This window comes from Cervus elaphus, chromosome 26 (genome assembly GCF_910594005.1).
Source record: "Cervus elaphus chromosome 26, mCerEla1.1, whole genome shotgun sequence".
NCBI lineage: Eukaryota > Metazoa > Chordata > Mammalia > Artiodactyla > Cervidae > Cervus > Cervus elaphus.
In genome coordinates, this window is record NC_057840.1 from 38,968,740 (window position 1) to 38,982,745 (window position 14,006).

The window sequence follows — 14,006 nt, forward strand, 5'->3', positions numbered from 1 at the left end:
AAAAAAAAAAAAGAGAGAGAAGGAGAGGGAGAGGAAGAAGAAGAAGGAAGAGGGCTTGAAGGAGGCAGAGAAGACTGAGGATGGAGAATTGGGTACAAGAGAAAAGTAAATAAAGGGAGTGGTCAAAACCAGAAGCAAGTGAAAATAGATGCCTCCACCAATACAGTTATACATAGTTGTACTAGATCGTTTTCTAATTTGATCTAAGCTTCCTGGCATCTAAAATGAAAAAGCAAGAGTCTCAGGAACAAAAATTATAATAGGAGAGGCAAAGCTTTTCAGCAAAAATTTCTAAAGTGAAGTTCCTACAATGAGCTCCAGGTTCCAGACGCCAAATAGTATACTAGAAAATGCCTCAACAAAATTCCTAAATAAAATATAAGTAGAGACTGAACTTGTAACATCCTTTAAGAAAGGCAAAACCATGATCTTGGCCATGTGTGGTTATGATGTATTGCAATTGTGTAGCCTTCTGTTGCTGCTGCTAAGTCGCTTCAGTTGTGTCCAACTCTATGTGACCTCATAGATGGCAGCCCACCAGGCTCCCCCATCCCTGGGTTTCTCCAGGCAAGAACACTGGAGTGGGTTGCCATTTCCTTCTCCAATGCGTGAAAGTGAAGTCGCTCAGTCTTGTCTGACTCTTAGCGACCCCATGGACTGCAGCCTACCAGGCTCCTCCCTCCATGGGATTTTCCAGGCAAGCGTACTGTCCATTGCCTTCTCCATGTGTAGCCTTCTACACAGATCAAATCTGATTAAAAGCCAAAAATCAAGGATAACTAAATGAATGGCAAAATCAAAGATCCCTTAAATAATCTTCCCCAAATATCATATTTTCCCAGATTCTGCTGCGTTCACCACAGTATATCATGAATAAAATTCTACTTCAGGAAGTGGTAGTTGATCCCTCCTTCAGATTTTACGAGTATTTTCTGTCAACACTATTCCCCTGGCTTATCCTGGCTCCCTCATTAACAAACTGTGTGAACCTGAGTAAGTAACTCAAACTCCTGTCGTTTGGTTTCCTCATCTGTAACATGGGAATGATAAAAACACTTAGTTCATTGGGCTGTTACAAAGATAAAATGTAATAGAGCACATAAAATGCTTCTAACAAAGCCCAGCATGTAGAAAGTGCTATTACATTATGCTATATTGCTTCATGCATTTATGTTATATGACCTTATTGATTAGCATCAGCACCAATTTTTTTTTTTTGCTTTCTGAGAGCATAATGCATCACACATATGCAGATTGTTTAAGCTATCAGTAAAGTGTCCTTTTGGTTACTTTGGGGATACAATTCTTCACTTCTTCAGAGACATAGAAATTGTTTTTAAAATTTGTATACAGCTACATTCATTCATGACCAGTGATTATCATTTTTAAACAGTTGCTCTCTTGCAAGATGTAATAGTCTACATTAATAGTGAAAAAAGACTCTTGCATATGAACCATGGATTTAGTCTAGCTTAGTGATGTCCATCACAGAATGCAATGGCACCCCACTCCAGTATTCTTGCCTAGAAAATCCCATGGATGGAGGAGCCTGGTAGGCTGCAGTCCATGGGGTCACGAGTCAGACACGACTGAGTGACTTCACTTTCACTTTTCACTTTCATGCATTGGAGAAGGACATGGCAACCCACTCCAGGGTTCTTGCCTGGAGAATCCCAGGGATGGGGAGCCTGGTGGGCTGCCGTCTATGGGGTCGCACAGAGTCGGACACGACTGAAGTGACTTAGCAGCAGCAGCAGCAGCAGTGATGTCCGTGTCTCAGCCTCCTTATCCATAATGTGAGAGCACCAGAATAGTGGCTAAATATTCATTCTACTTTCAGATTTTGATTTTTTAAATTCCATTTTATTTGAAGTTAAATATCCTTTTAAATAAAGGAAACAAATGAGTAAAAGAAAAAATCTATATGTAAAGTATTTCTTCTCTCTGATGTATAGTTCTTATTTCCCTGAATTTCTTAACTCTAAGGAGAATTGATGTTTTCCCAGTTAACTTTCAGTTTTCTTTGATGTTCCAGAAAATTTCAGGCTAATCAATCCCCCGATGACTCTATTTCGAGTGTTACCCTTTTGCAGCAAAGAGCATCTCTCTGAGCTTTAGACCTAATTTCGCCGAGTGTTTTCACCTTATTTAAGATGAGAGCAAAGCTCCCTCTTTATTGGCCGGTACCTCCAATGGCATCTTTATCTCTCATGGAAATGACCATCACTGACCTCCAGAAGAAGCTCATTGAGTATCTCTGCTTTTTTCTCTATACCCCTAGTCACCCCGCCCCAAGAAAGACTCAGGGTCCTACACCCTAACCCCCAGGAAGAAGGAGTTGTGATCTGAATGGCTGAAACCCTTTGTGCTGGCAAAACAATTGAAGAGATGAAGGTGGCAGCACGTGAATGTAGAGTTTCCCTCTCTGGTCTGGGTCTCTCCCATGGAAGATAGAAGGCTAATGAGGAAGCCCAACCATCTCTCTTTTATTTTTATGTCTCTCTGTCTCCCACTTTGGGATTCCCTGCTGGCTCAGCAGTAAAAATCCAACTGCAATGCAGGAGAGACTTGGGTTTCGACCCAGAGGAGCCTGGCAGGCTACAGTCCATGGGGTCGCAAGAGTCGGACATGACTTAGCCACTAAACCACCACCATTACCACCACCTCTCCCACTTTGGACTCTCTCCTGACTCAAAGGACCACCCTGGATCTGGGGTGCAAGGGTCCAGATCCGGTAAAGCTTGAAGCAGGAGACTTTGTGTTGAGGCAGGCAGCTTCCCTCTTCCCTCTGTCTCTCTCTGCTTCTCTTTAGTCATATTTCCTCCCAGCTTGGGAGGTCTACTTTAGCTCCACCAACACGACTGGTAACATTAAAGAATCAGGATTGGGTTCAGAGAATCAACCATATGGCTCGGGGGGGAAAAAAGGTTCTAAGAACAACTGACTTGCTGGAGGTTTATGTTAAGGATGAAGATCAGAGCAAAAAAAAGATGGGCAGTTTTGTCAGTCTTGGTTAGTCTTTCTCTCCTGACTGCATTTCCCTAGAAAACTCACCCCAAGAGCTATCAATGTCAAGACAGAACTCAGTTATTTCTGAGTTCCTTTGCCAAATGGGCTTCCCAGGTGGCTCAGACAGTAAAGAATCCACCGGCAATGCAGGGGACTCGGGTTCCATCCCTGAGTCAGGAAAATCCCCTAGAGAAGGGAATGGCAACCCACTCCAGTACTCCTGCCTGGAGAAGTCCACGGACAGAGGAGCCTGACCGGCTACAGTCCATGAGATCTCAAAGAGCTGGACAGAATTGAGCGACTAACACTTTCACTTTCTTTGCCAAATAACACCGCACATCACTTTAATTGTGATTCACTGAACATAGCCACTGTGTGGTATAGCTGATTTAACTCATTCCATTACTTTCAGCAGAAATTAGACAGGCTGTAGCTAGCTCCTTTCTGTACCATTCCCTATTTATGGTTAGTAGAACTGGAAGAATTTCTCTTTTAAAAATCTCTGCTTCTTAATTTTAAAATCTCTGCTTCTTACTCATTCACTATGCAGCTACAGCAGAATCAATTAGGACGCAGAGGATGTCTTTTTTAAAGTTGTGTACCTAGCCCTTGCTGATTTAGGACTTTATGCGGATGCTGTCCAAACATGCATGCTAAGTCACTTCTGCCATGTCTCTTTGCAGCCCATGGACTGTAGTCCTCCTGGTATCTCAGTCAATTATCATAGGCTGTTGCTGAGAGATAAGAATCTTTCTGAGAACCAATACGGCAATATGTTTTAATAATCTTTAGAATTTATATTGTCAAAGAATAATGTTGTGGGATAAATCTTGATACAATTAGATGATGCTAATTTTATCATTATTCAACAAATATCAAAGGTCCATCATGTGCCAGCTATGCTCCAAGTGAGTAAAGCCCTTTTCTTCAAGAAACTTATATGGAAAACAAAGTCAGCTAGTGATATGTGCTGTGAATAGGATGACCATATGCCTTTTTGCCTGGGACAATCCCAGTTTAAGACTTTCACCCCAATATAAATATCAGGAGGAGAATACTACATTTAGAGTGATGGAGAGGGTGTTATTTTAGGCAGGTAATCAGGGGAACTCTCAGGGGAATGTAAGAAGGAGTAAGCCCTGAATAATGGGGACACCATTGGGGCAGAGAACAGAGCGTGTCTGAAGAACAGAAAGAGATGAAAGCGGATGTCATGCCCACGAGCAAGGGGGAAAATGAAAGGACAAAGGCTCAGGTGAGACTAAGTTACTCCAAGTGCAAACCTTACTTAAATATTCATCCCAATGTTCTGGAAATGTTGGAATACTTTTAAGGTGGGCTCAACTTCTTTTTTTCTGACAAAGTTGTTAGTAATACTCTATGGTTGGCAGAATTTGTTACCATAATTAAATAGAGTATGCCATGATCCGATCACCTCCTGCTGAAAAGGAGATGCTATGCCCTTTTGTACAAAGAATAAAGTCGGGTCTTCACAAGTGTGCAAGTGTCTGGCTGTGAGCCACAAGTGAACCAAACTGTTTGGTTAATATCCAGCCTCAAAGCCTTTCTCGCACAACCTCATTTACTTTTGTTCTAGTTACTCTATTTGAAAATATTTAAAAGTCAATGTGAGCTTCCAACATAGCGATTAATTGGCCAAAGTTGTTATTTATAGTCAGAAAATGATAAATTTTTGAGGGAATTTATGTTCATCATTTAAATTAAACCCAGAGAAGCGTAAGAGCCATGAAGGAGGTGAAAACTGGGCCATCACTTTTGTTCTCTTCATCATCACCAGTGGACCAAAGTCTTTACCTAGAGGAAATTAGCCAAGAATTACATTCCATCTTTACTGATTTTTGAAAAGACAACATCAGTGGTTTATACCTTCTATTAACTATTGCTTTTAGATTAAATCCATTTCACATTATCTCAAGCCTTTAACTGTGTGGATCACAATAAACTGTGGAAAATTCCTAAAGAGATGGGAATACCAGACCACCTGACCTGCCTTCTGAGAAACCTGTATGCAGGTCAAGAAGCAACAGTTAGAAACAGACATGGGACAACAGACTGCTTCCAAATTGGGAAAGAAGTATGTCAAAGCTGTATATTGTCATCTGCTTATTTAACTTGTATGCATAGTACATCGTGCGAAATCCTGGGTTGGATGAAGCACAAGCAGGAATCAAAATTGCTGGGAGAAATATCAATAACTTTAGATATGCAGATGACACCACCCATATGGCAAAAAGCAAAGAGGAATTAAAGGGCCTCATGATTAAAGTGAAAGAGGAGAGTGAAAATGCTGGCTTAAAACTCAACATTTAAAAAACTAAGATCATGGCACCTGGTCACATCACTTCATGGCAAATAGATGGGAAAATATGGAAACAGTGAGAGACTTTATTTTCTTGGGCTCCAAAATCACTGCAGATGGTAACTGCAGCCATGAAATTAAAAGATGTATGGATGTGAGTGTTGGACTATAAAGACAGCTGAGCACCAAAGAACTGATGATTTCGAACTGTGGTGTTGGCAAAGACTCTTGAGAGTCCCTTGGACTGCAAGGCGGTCAAGGAATCCATCCTAAAGGAAATCAATCCTGAATATACATTGGACAGACTGATGCTGAAGCTGAAGCTCCAATAATTTGGACACCTGATATGAAGAGCAGACTCATTGGAAAAGACCCCACTGCTAGAAAAGATAGAAGGCAGGAGGAGAAGGGAACAATAGAGGATGAGATGGTTGGATAGCATCACCTACTCAATGGACATGAATTTGAGCATGTTCCAAGAGAAGGTGAGGGACAGGGAGGTCTGTCATTCTGCAGTCCATGGGGTCTCAAAGAGTCAGATATGACTGAGCAACTGAAGAACAGCAACATCTATTGAGTACCAGTGAAGTGCAAGGCACTCTGTCTTATAAGGCAAGTTATTTTTTACTACATCTGATCATGTCCCCCCAAAGAATTTTTAAAATATTGTCATAGTCTCACACATTTTTTTGGGTAAGTATGTAAATTTTTATCACAAATCCAAATTGTTAAAAGGGTTTAATTTCTGGTCATTGTAACTATTGACATTTTAAAATAAAATTACTATTGTTTTCTGAAATTTGAATAAAGTCACATATCAATATAGAGCATTTCTCTATGGTCAATTAATCTATGACAAAGGAGGCAAGAATATACACTGGATAAAAGTCTCTTTGATATGGGGTGCTGGGGAAACTGACAGCTACATATGAAAGAATTGAAATTAGAACATTCTCTAACACCATACACAAAAAATAAGCTCAAAATGGATTAAAGACCTAAATAAGGCTGAATAGTATAAAACTCTTAGAGGAAAACATAGGCAGAACACTCTTTGACAAATTACAGGAAGATCTTTTCAATCCATCCATTATTTCCAAATAATGAAAATAAAAACAAAAAATTAACAATAGGACCTAATTAAACTTAAAATCTTTTGCACAGCAAAAGAAACCATAAACAAAATGAAAAGACAACCGACAGAATGGGAGAAAATATTTGCAAATGATACTACTGACAATGGATTAATCTCCAAAATATGCAACAGTTCATGCAGTTCAATACCATCAAAACTAACAACCCAATCAATAAAATGGTAAAATATCTAAAGAGATATTTTTCCAAAGAAGACATACAAATGGCCAAGAGGCACATGAAAGCTGCTCAACATCACTAATTATTAGAGAAATGCAAATCAACACTACAATGAGATATCACCTCACCCCTGGTCAGAATGGCCATCATCAAAAGGTCTACAAAAAATAAATGCTAGAGAAGGTGTGGAGAAAAGGAAACCTTCCTACACTATTGGTGGGAAAGTAAATTGGTACAGCCACTGTGGGCAATAGTATGGATGTTCCTTATACAACTACAAATAGAGCTACCATATGATCTAGCAATCCCACCCTTGGGCATATATCCAGGGAAAACCACATTTTGGAAAGATACATGTACCCCAGTGTTCACTGCAGAACTATTGCACTATTTACAATAGCCAGAAAAGGAAGCAACCTAAATGTCCATCAACAGAAGGATGGATAAAGATGTGGTACCTAATGCAATGGAATGTCACTCAGTTGTTAAAAAAAAGAGAGTTGCCATTTGCAACAATACGGATGGACCAAGAGATTACTGTACTAAGTGATGTGAGTCAGACAAAGACAAATATCACATGATATCACTTGTATGTAGAATCTAAAAAATGATACAAATAAACTTATTTACAAAACCGAAAGAAATACTTACGGACTTAGAAGACTAGTTTATGGTTACCAAAGGAGAAATTTCAGGGCGAGGGATAAATTAGGAGGTTGGGATTAACATATACACTAGTACATAAAAATAGGTAATCAACAAGGACCTACTATTAGTGTAGTGAAATCTGCTCAATACTCATAACCTATTTGAGAAGATTATCTGAAAAAGAATAAATAAATGAATAAATATATACTACAGCAATTTGTTATCCATTGTTATCAATTAAAAAATATTAACAAGCTCTTCAAGAGTCAGTAATTTTGTATTGTTCTTCTTGACTGATATTTTCATTATACTTAATCATTCAACTCTGCCACTAAAATAGGTACATAAATTAAAAAGTTTATTTATTATTCTACCTGGCCATCAGGATCTATTATTGTACTTAAACATTCTTCTGCATTGACTCATTATTATCATTATGAATCTTGATGAGTCCTTACTAAAAAATAAAAGTTAAATTTTATATATGCTTCAATATTGCTGGAATTATATATTATTAATATTAAATCCATTTTCAATGTCATTTTCTTAGTTGTAGTGCTGAAAATATTTGTTGACATTAACAAGCCGATGAGAATGAAAATTTTGCTATAGCACTGTGACTCAAATCCACAAATTCTAGATTATATGCAAATGCAACTAAATGATCTATAATCAAACAGTTTCATGATGAGCTGAAAATGTGTTGAGGATCTCCTTCAATTTTACAGAAAACAAAATTTCAGAAAACACATGACTTGCAAAGGTTTTCTGTTTGTTTTTACCTTTACCCAGATACTGAACATATTCTTTTTCAGATTCCAAGAAAAAAACTTAAAATCTTCATGAAGACTTTTCAAATGACTATTAATTATGTCAGTTACTATTTCACTTGGTGGCATGTTGTACTAAATTTGCTAATATCTTATACACAACATGCTAAGAAAGATTTATTTAAAACAAAGTAGTGCTTCATTTCAAAGTCCTTTGCTAATGCAATAAAATATTTTCATCTCATCTCATGCTTCACATATATTTTTGTCAACATTCAAAGATTCAGGCTTAACTCATTGAATTTATGAGAATGTCCACCATATAAACTAAATGGCAAATAATTCCTCTTTGTCAAAGCTACAGATCCAGTTGGACTCCCCTTCTGCCTGAAAATGTATGATTTTCCTTTTCAGTTCAAAGGGATGGATTAATATGTATTCCATGACAACCCTCTCCCTATTGTATTCTAACTGTAAAACAGAGAAAGATAGTGCTCGCTTCGGCAGCACATATACTAAAATTGGAACGATACAGAGAAGATTAGCATGGCCCTTGCGCAAGGATGACACGCAAATTCGTGAAGCGTTCCATATTTTTAAATGAAAATGGAGAGATCACAACAGACAACAGTGAAATACAAAGGATCATCAGAGACTACTACCAGCAGCTCTATGCCAATAAAATGGACAACTTGGATGAAATGGACAAATTCTTAGAAAAGTATAACTTTCCAAAACTGAACCAGGAAGAAATAGAAGATCTTAACAGACCCATCACAAGCAAGGAAATCGAAACTGTCATCAAAAATCTTCCAGCAAACAAAAGCCCAGGACCAGATGGCTTCACAGCTGAATTCTACCAAAAATTTAGAGAAGAGCTAACACCTATCTTACTCAAACTCTTCCAGAAAATTGCAGATGAAGGTAAGCTTCCAAACTCATTCTATGAGGCCACCATCACCTTAATTCCAAAACCAGACAAAGATGCCACAAAAAAAGGAAAACTACAGGCCAATATCACTGATGAACATAGATGCAAAAATCCTTAACAAAATTCTAGCAAACAGAATCCAACAACATATTAAAAAAAATCATACACCATGACCAAGTGGGCTTTATCCCAGGAATGCAAGGATTCTTTAATATCCGCAAATCAATCAATGTAATACACCACATTAACAAATTGAAAGATAAAAACCATATGATTATCTCAATAGATGCAGAGAAAGCCTTTGACAAAATTCAACACTCATTTATGATTAAAACTCTCCAAAAAGCAGGAATAGAAGGAACATACCTCAACATAATAAAAGCTATATATGGCAAACCCACAGCAAGCATCACCCTCAATGGTGAAAAATTGAAAGCATTTCCCCTGAAATCAGGAACAAGACAAGGGTGCCCACTCTCACCACTACTATTCAACATAGTGTTGGAAGTTTTGGCCACGGCAATCAGAGCAGAAAAAGAAGTAAAAGGAATCCAGATAGGAAAAGAAGAAGTGAAACTCTCACTGTTTGCAGATGACATGATCCTCTATATAGAAAACCCTAAAGACTCTACCAGAAAATTACTAGAGCTAATCAATGAATATAGTAAAGTTGCAGGATATAAAATTAACACACAGAAATCCCCTGCATTCCTATATACTAACAATGAAAAAACAGAAAGAGAACTTAAGGAAACAATACCATTCACCATTGCAACAAAAAGAATAAAATACTTAGGAGTATATCTACCTAAAGAAACAAAAGACCTATACATAGAAAACTATAAAACACTGATGAAAGAAATCAAAGAGGACACAAACAGATGGAGAAACATACCGTGTTCATGGATTGGAAGAATCAATATTGTCAAAATGGCTATTCTACCCAAAGCAATCTATAGATTCAATGCAATCCCTATCAAGCTACCAACGGTATTTTTCACAGAACTAGACCAAAGAATTTCACAATTTGTATGGAAATACAAAAAACCTCGAATAGCCAAAGTAATCTTGAGAAAGAAGAATGGAACTGGAGGAATCAACCTGCCTGACTTCAGACTCTACTACAAAGCCACAGTCATCAAGACAGTATGGTACTGGCACAAAGACAGAAATATAGATCAATGGAACAGAATAGAAAGCCCAGAGATAAATCCACGAACCTATGGACACCTTATCTTTGACAAAGGAGGCAAGGATATACAATGGAAAAAAGACAACCTCTTTAACAAGTGGTGCTGGGAAAACTGGTCAACTACTTGTAAAAGAATGAAACTAGAACACTTTCTAACACCATACACAAAAATAAACTCAAAATGGATTAAAGATCTAAATGTAAGACCAGAAACTATAAAACTCCTAGAGGAGAACATAGGCAAAACACTCTCCGACATAAATCACAGAGAGATCCTCTATGACCCACCTCCCAGAATATTGGAAATAAAAGCAAAAATAAACAAATGGGACCTAATGAAACTTAAAAGCTTTTGCACTACAAAGGAAACTATAAGTAAGGTGAAAAGACAGCCCTCAGATTGGGAGAAAACTATAGCAAATGAAGGAACAGACAAAGGATTAATCTCAAAAATATACAAGCAACTCCTGCAGCTCAATTCCAGAAAAATAAATGACCCAATCAAAAAATGGGCCAAAGAACTGAACAGACATTTCTCCAAGGAAGACATACAGATGGCTAACAAACACATGAAAAGATGCTCAACATCACTCATTATTAGAGAAATGCAAATCAAAACCACAATGAGGTACCATTACACGCCAGTCAGGATGGCTGCTATCCAAAAGTCTACAAGCAATAAATGCTGGAGAGGGTGTGGAGAAAAGGGAACCCTCTTACACTGTTGGTGGGAATGCAAACTAGTACAGCCGCTATGGAAAACAGTGTGGAGATTTCTTTAAAAACTGGAAATAGAACTGCCATATGACCCAGCAATCCCACTTCTGGGCATACACACTGAGGAAACCAGATCTGAAAGAGACACGTGCACCCCAATGTTCATCGCAGCACTGTTTATAATAGCCAGGACATGGAAGCAACCTAGATGCCCATCAGCAGATGAATGGATAAGGAAGCTGTGGTACATATACACCATGGAATATTACTCAGCTGTTAAAAAGAATTCATTTGAACCAGTCCTAATGAGATGGATGAAACTGGAGCCCCTTATACAGAGTGAAGTAAGCCAGAAAGATAAAGAACATTACAGCATACTAACACATATATATGGAATTTAGAAAGATGGTAATGATAACCCTATATGCAAAACAGAAAAAGAGACACAGAAATACAGAAGAGACTTTTGAACTCTGTGGGAGAATGTGAGGGTGGGATATTTCAAAAGAACAGCATGTATACTATCTATGGTGAAACAGATCACCAGCCCAGGTGGGATGCATGAGACAAGTGCTCGGGCCTGGTGCACTGGGAAGACCCAGAGGAATCGGGTGGAGAGGGAGGTGGGAGGGGGGATCGGGATGGGGAATACGTGTAAATCTATGGCTGATTCATATCAATGTATGACAAAACCCACTGAAATGTTGTGAAGTAATTAGCCTCCAACTAATAAAAAAATAAAATAAAATAAATTAAAAAATAAAAAAAAAAACAGAGAAAGATAAAACTATTGATAGATATAAAGATAGAGCAAAAAGTCTAGCTAAGAATTTGTCACTTAAAGAAAATAAGAAGCCACTGCTTTCATGGAACGTTGTGAAAAGGATAGAGAAAAATGATCTGATTGCATGAAAAAATTCAACCTGTTCTTTACCATGGTGCCTAGCAGACATTTCTATCTTAGGGCAATGCTTGCTTGTTCAGTAAAGTGGGAGAAGGTGATTAGAAAAGGAAAGATGTGAGGGGAGCACCAGAACGACACCTCAATTCCAAACCTGCATTCTCAGTTTGCAGAGTGAGTACACACACAATGTGGGGATCTGAACTTTGATTCCTTGCAAGTTCTCCTGCTTAGGAGAACAGTATCCCCCGGTAAATACTAATGTAGAAGACACAGTGAAGAATAAGATCCCCTCTTCTCAAGGAATATAAACTCTAGAGAGAGATGCCTGCATTTGTTCATTTGTTCAGTGAGCGCTCCTTTGGCAATATGGAAAAGACTAAGGAATCTGCCTTCAAAGATCATGCAGTCTGGCCATGGGAGGAAGAGACAGAGATGCTTGAGAGTTCAAAGACAGGAGAATGTGTGAGTTCAGAGATAAGGAAGCTTATTTCCTGCTGGGCCCCTGCAAAGGAGGTTATATAGGTTTTGGCCATGACAAGATGGAGCAAGGATGTCCTATGTGACAGATATAACATTAAGAAATTCAGGAGCAGATAAAACAAACAGAAATAATAATAGATGTTGAGTGGACAGACTTAACGGGAAGTAGGGCTGGAAGAGGAAGTATGGGTAGTACACTAAAGGGTCTGATGTTTATTCTAAAGAAATTGGTATTTAAAAAATTGTAGAGTTACAGTAGAAATAATACACATCCATTGTAGAAAACAACCAAAAAAATTTTACCACTTAAAAACCTTCACTATTATTAATATTTTGTGTATATTTTTCCAAGGTTTCTATACATACTCATACTTCCAGCACCTAGAATAATACCCTGGTGCAGAATAGGTATTCAATAAATAGTTTCTGAGTAAATATTTCTGAAACTAAGAAATTTTTACAGGCCATTTAAAAAATTTTTGAGTAGTATATATTATAAAATATTTTCATGTCAATAAATGCATTTGTACACAATCTTTTGAGTGGCTGTGTAGTATTTTATTGTAGTGATATGTGTTCTGTGTTGTCACAGAATTGTTACCAAATCTTAGTTATCATAAAAATGATGTAATAAGGAATTAATATAGCTTATTAGAATTCAATTGATTGAAACTATGCATGTGTGATTTGAGTATTTCTGAAAAACTATACCAAATTACTCTGAAACCATTGCTCCTAAAATGTATTTTTTAGTCCTAAATTCAATTATATTGGGTATTTTTTTAAACTTTATCAATAAGGAGGTGAAAAAACAGATAGAACTGTAAGATATTTTTTCTTTGCTTTCTAGTAAGGTTAAGTATTTTTCACATGTTTAATAGCCATTTTGTGTTTGTTTTTCGAGAATACCTGTTCTTTTGTAGACAAAGGTTTTCTGTGAGGGAGGAAAGTAAAACAGTAAGGACTATATTTGCAGAAGAAGTAGTTAGTGGGGGAATTTCAGAGAAAGCAATCAAGAATTGGAGAAAACAACCAAGCCAAGAGAAGGCTTAGCTGCAGAAATAGCAACATGTGGATGAATCTAAAATCTGTGATACAGAGTGAAGTACATCACAAAGAGGAAAACAAATATGGTATAATAGCACATATACATGGAATCTAGAAAAATGGTACAGATCAATCTATTTGTAGGGCAGAAATAAAGATGCAGATGTAAGGAACAGACTGATGCACACAGCGAGGGGAGGAGAGGTGGGGCAAATCAAGAGTGTAGCATTGACATATACACACTGCTGTGGGTAAAACAGATAGCAAATGGGATCCCGCCGTATCCACAGGGAGCTCAGCTCAGCGCTCCGTGATAACCTGGGGGGTGGGGTGGGAGGGTGGCCGGGAGGCTTAAGAAGGAGGGGATATATATGTATTTACAGCTGGTTCATGTTTTTGTACAGCTGAAACTGACAACACTGTCAGGCAATTATCTTCCAATGAAAACAAATAAATAAATCTGAAGAAAAAAAAGAAAAGGCAAAGAAACATTTCCTTAGAGGACCACGGCCCTGAGGTCCTGATTTAAGCCTAAAGAAGTGAACAGGAGAGAAAATTAGGGCAACATTGCCTTCTGATTTTTCATAACATACATCTGGAAAGGAAGGCGATGGGAAATTGTGTTAGGGTTGGGGACACCTAGGCATGTTGGTAAGCTGAAGATATGAGTTCCA

General features: G+C 37.9%; 1 non-coding gene across 1 annotated transcript; it reads left to right on the forward strand.

Annotated features, from left to right (window-relative positions):
- Positions 1-8,552: 8,552 nt before the first annotated feature.
- Positions 8,553-8,659, forward strand: LOC122684540. The gene has a single exon (XR_006338083.1). It is a non-coding gene; the product is annotated as a U6 spliceosomal RNA (small nuclear RNA).
- Positions 8,660-14,006: the final 5,347 nt, after the last annotated feature.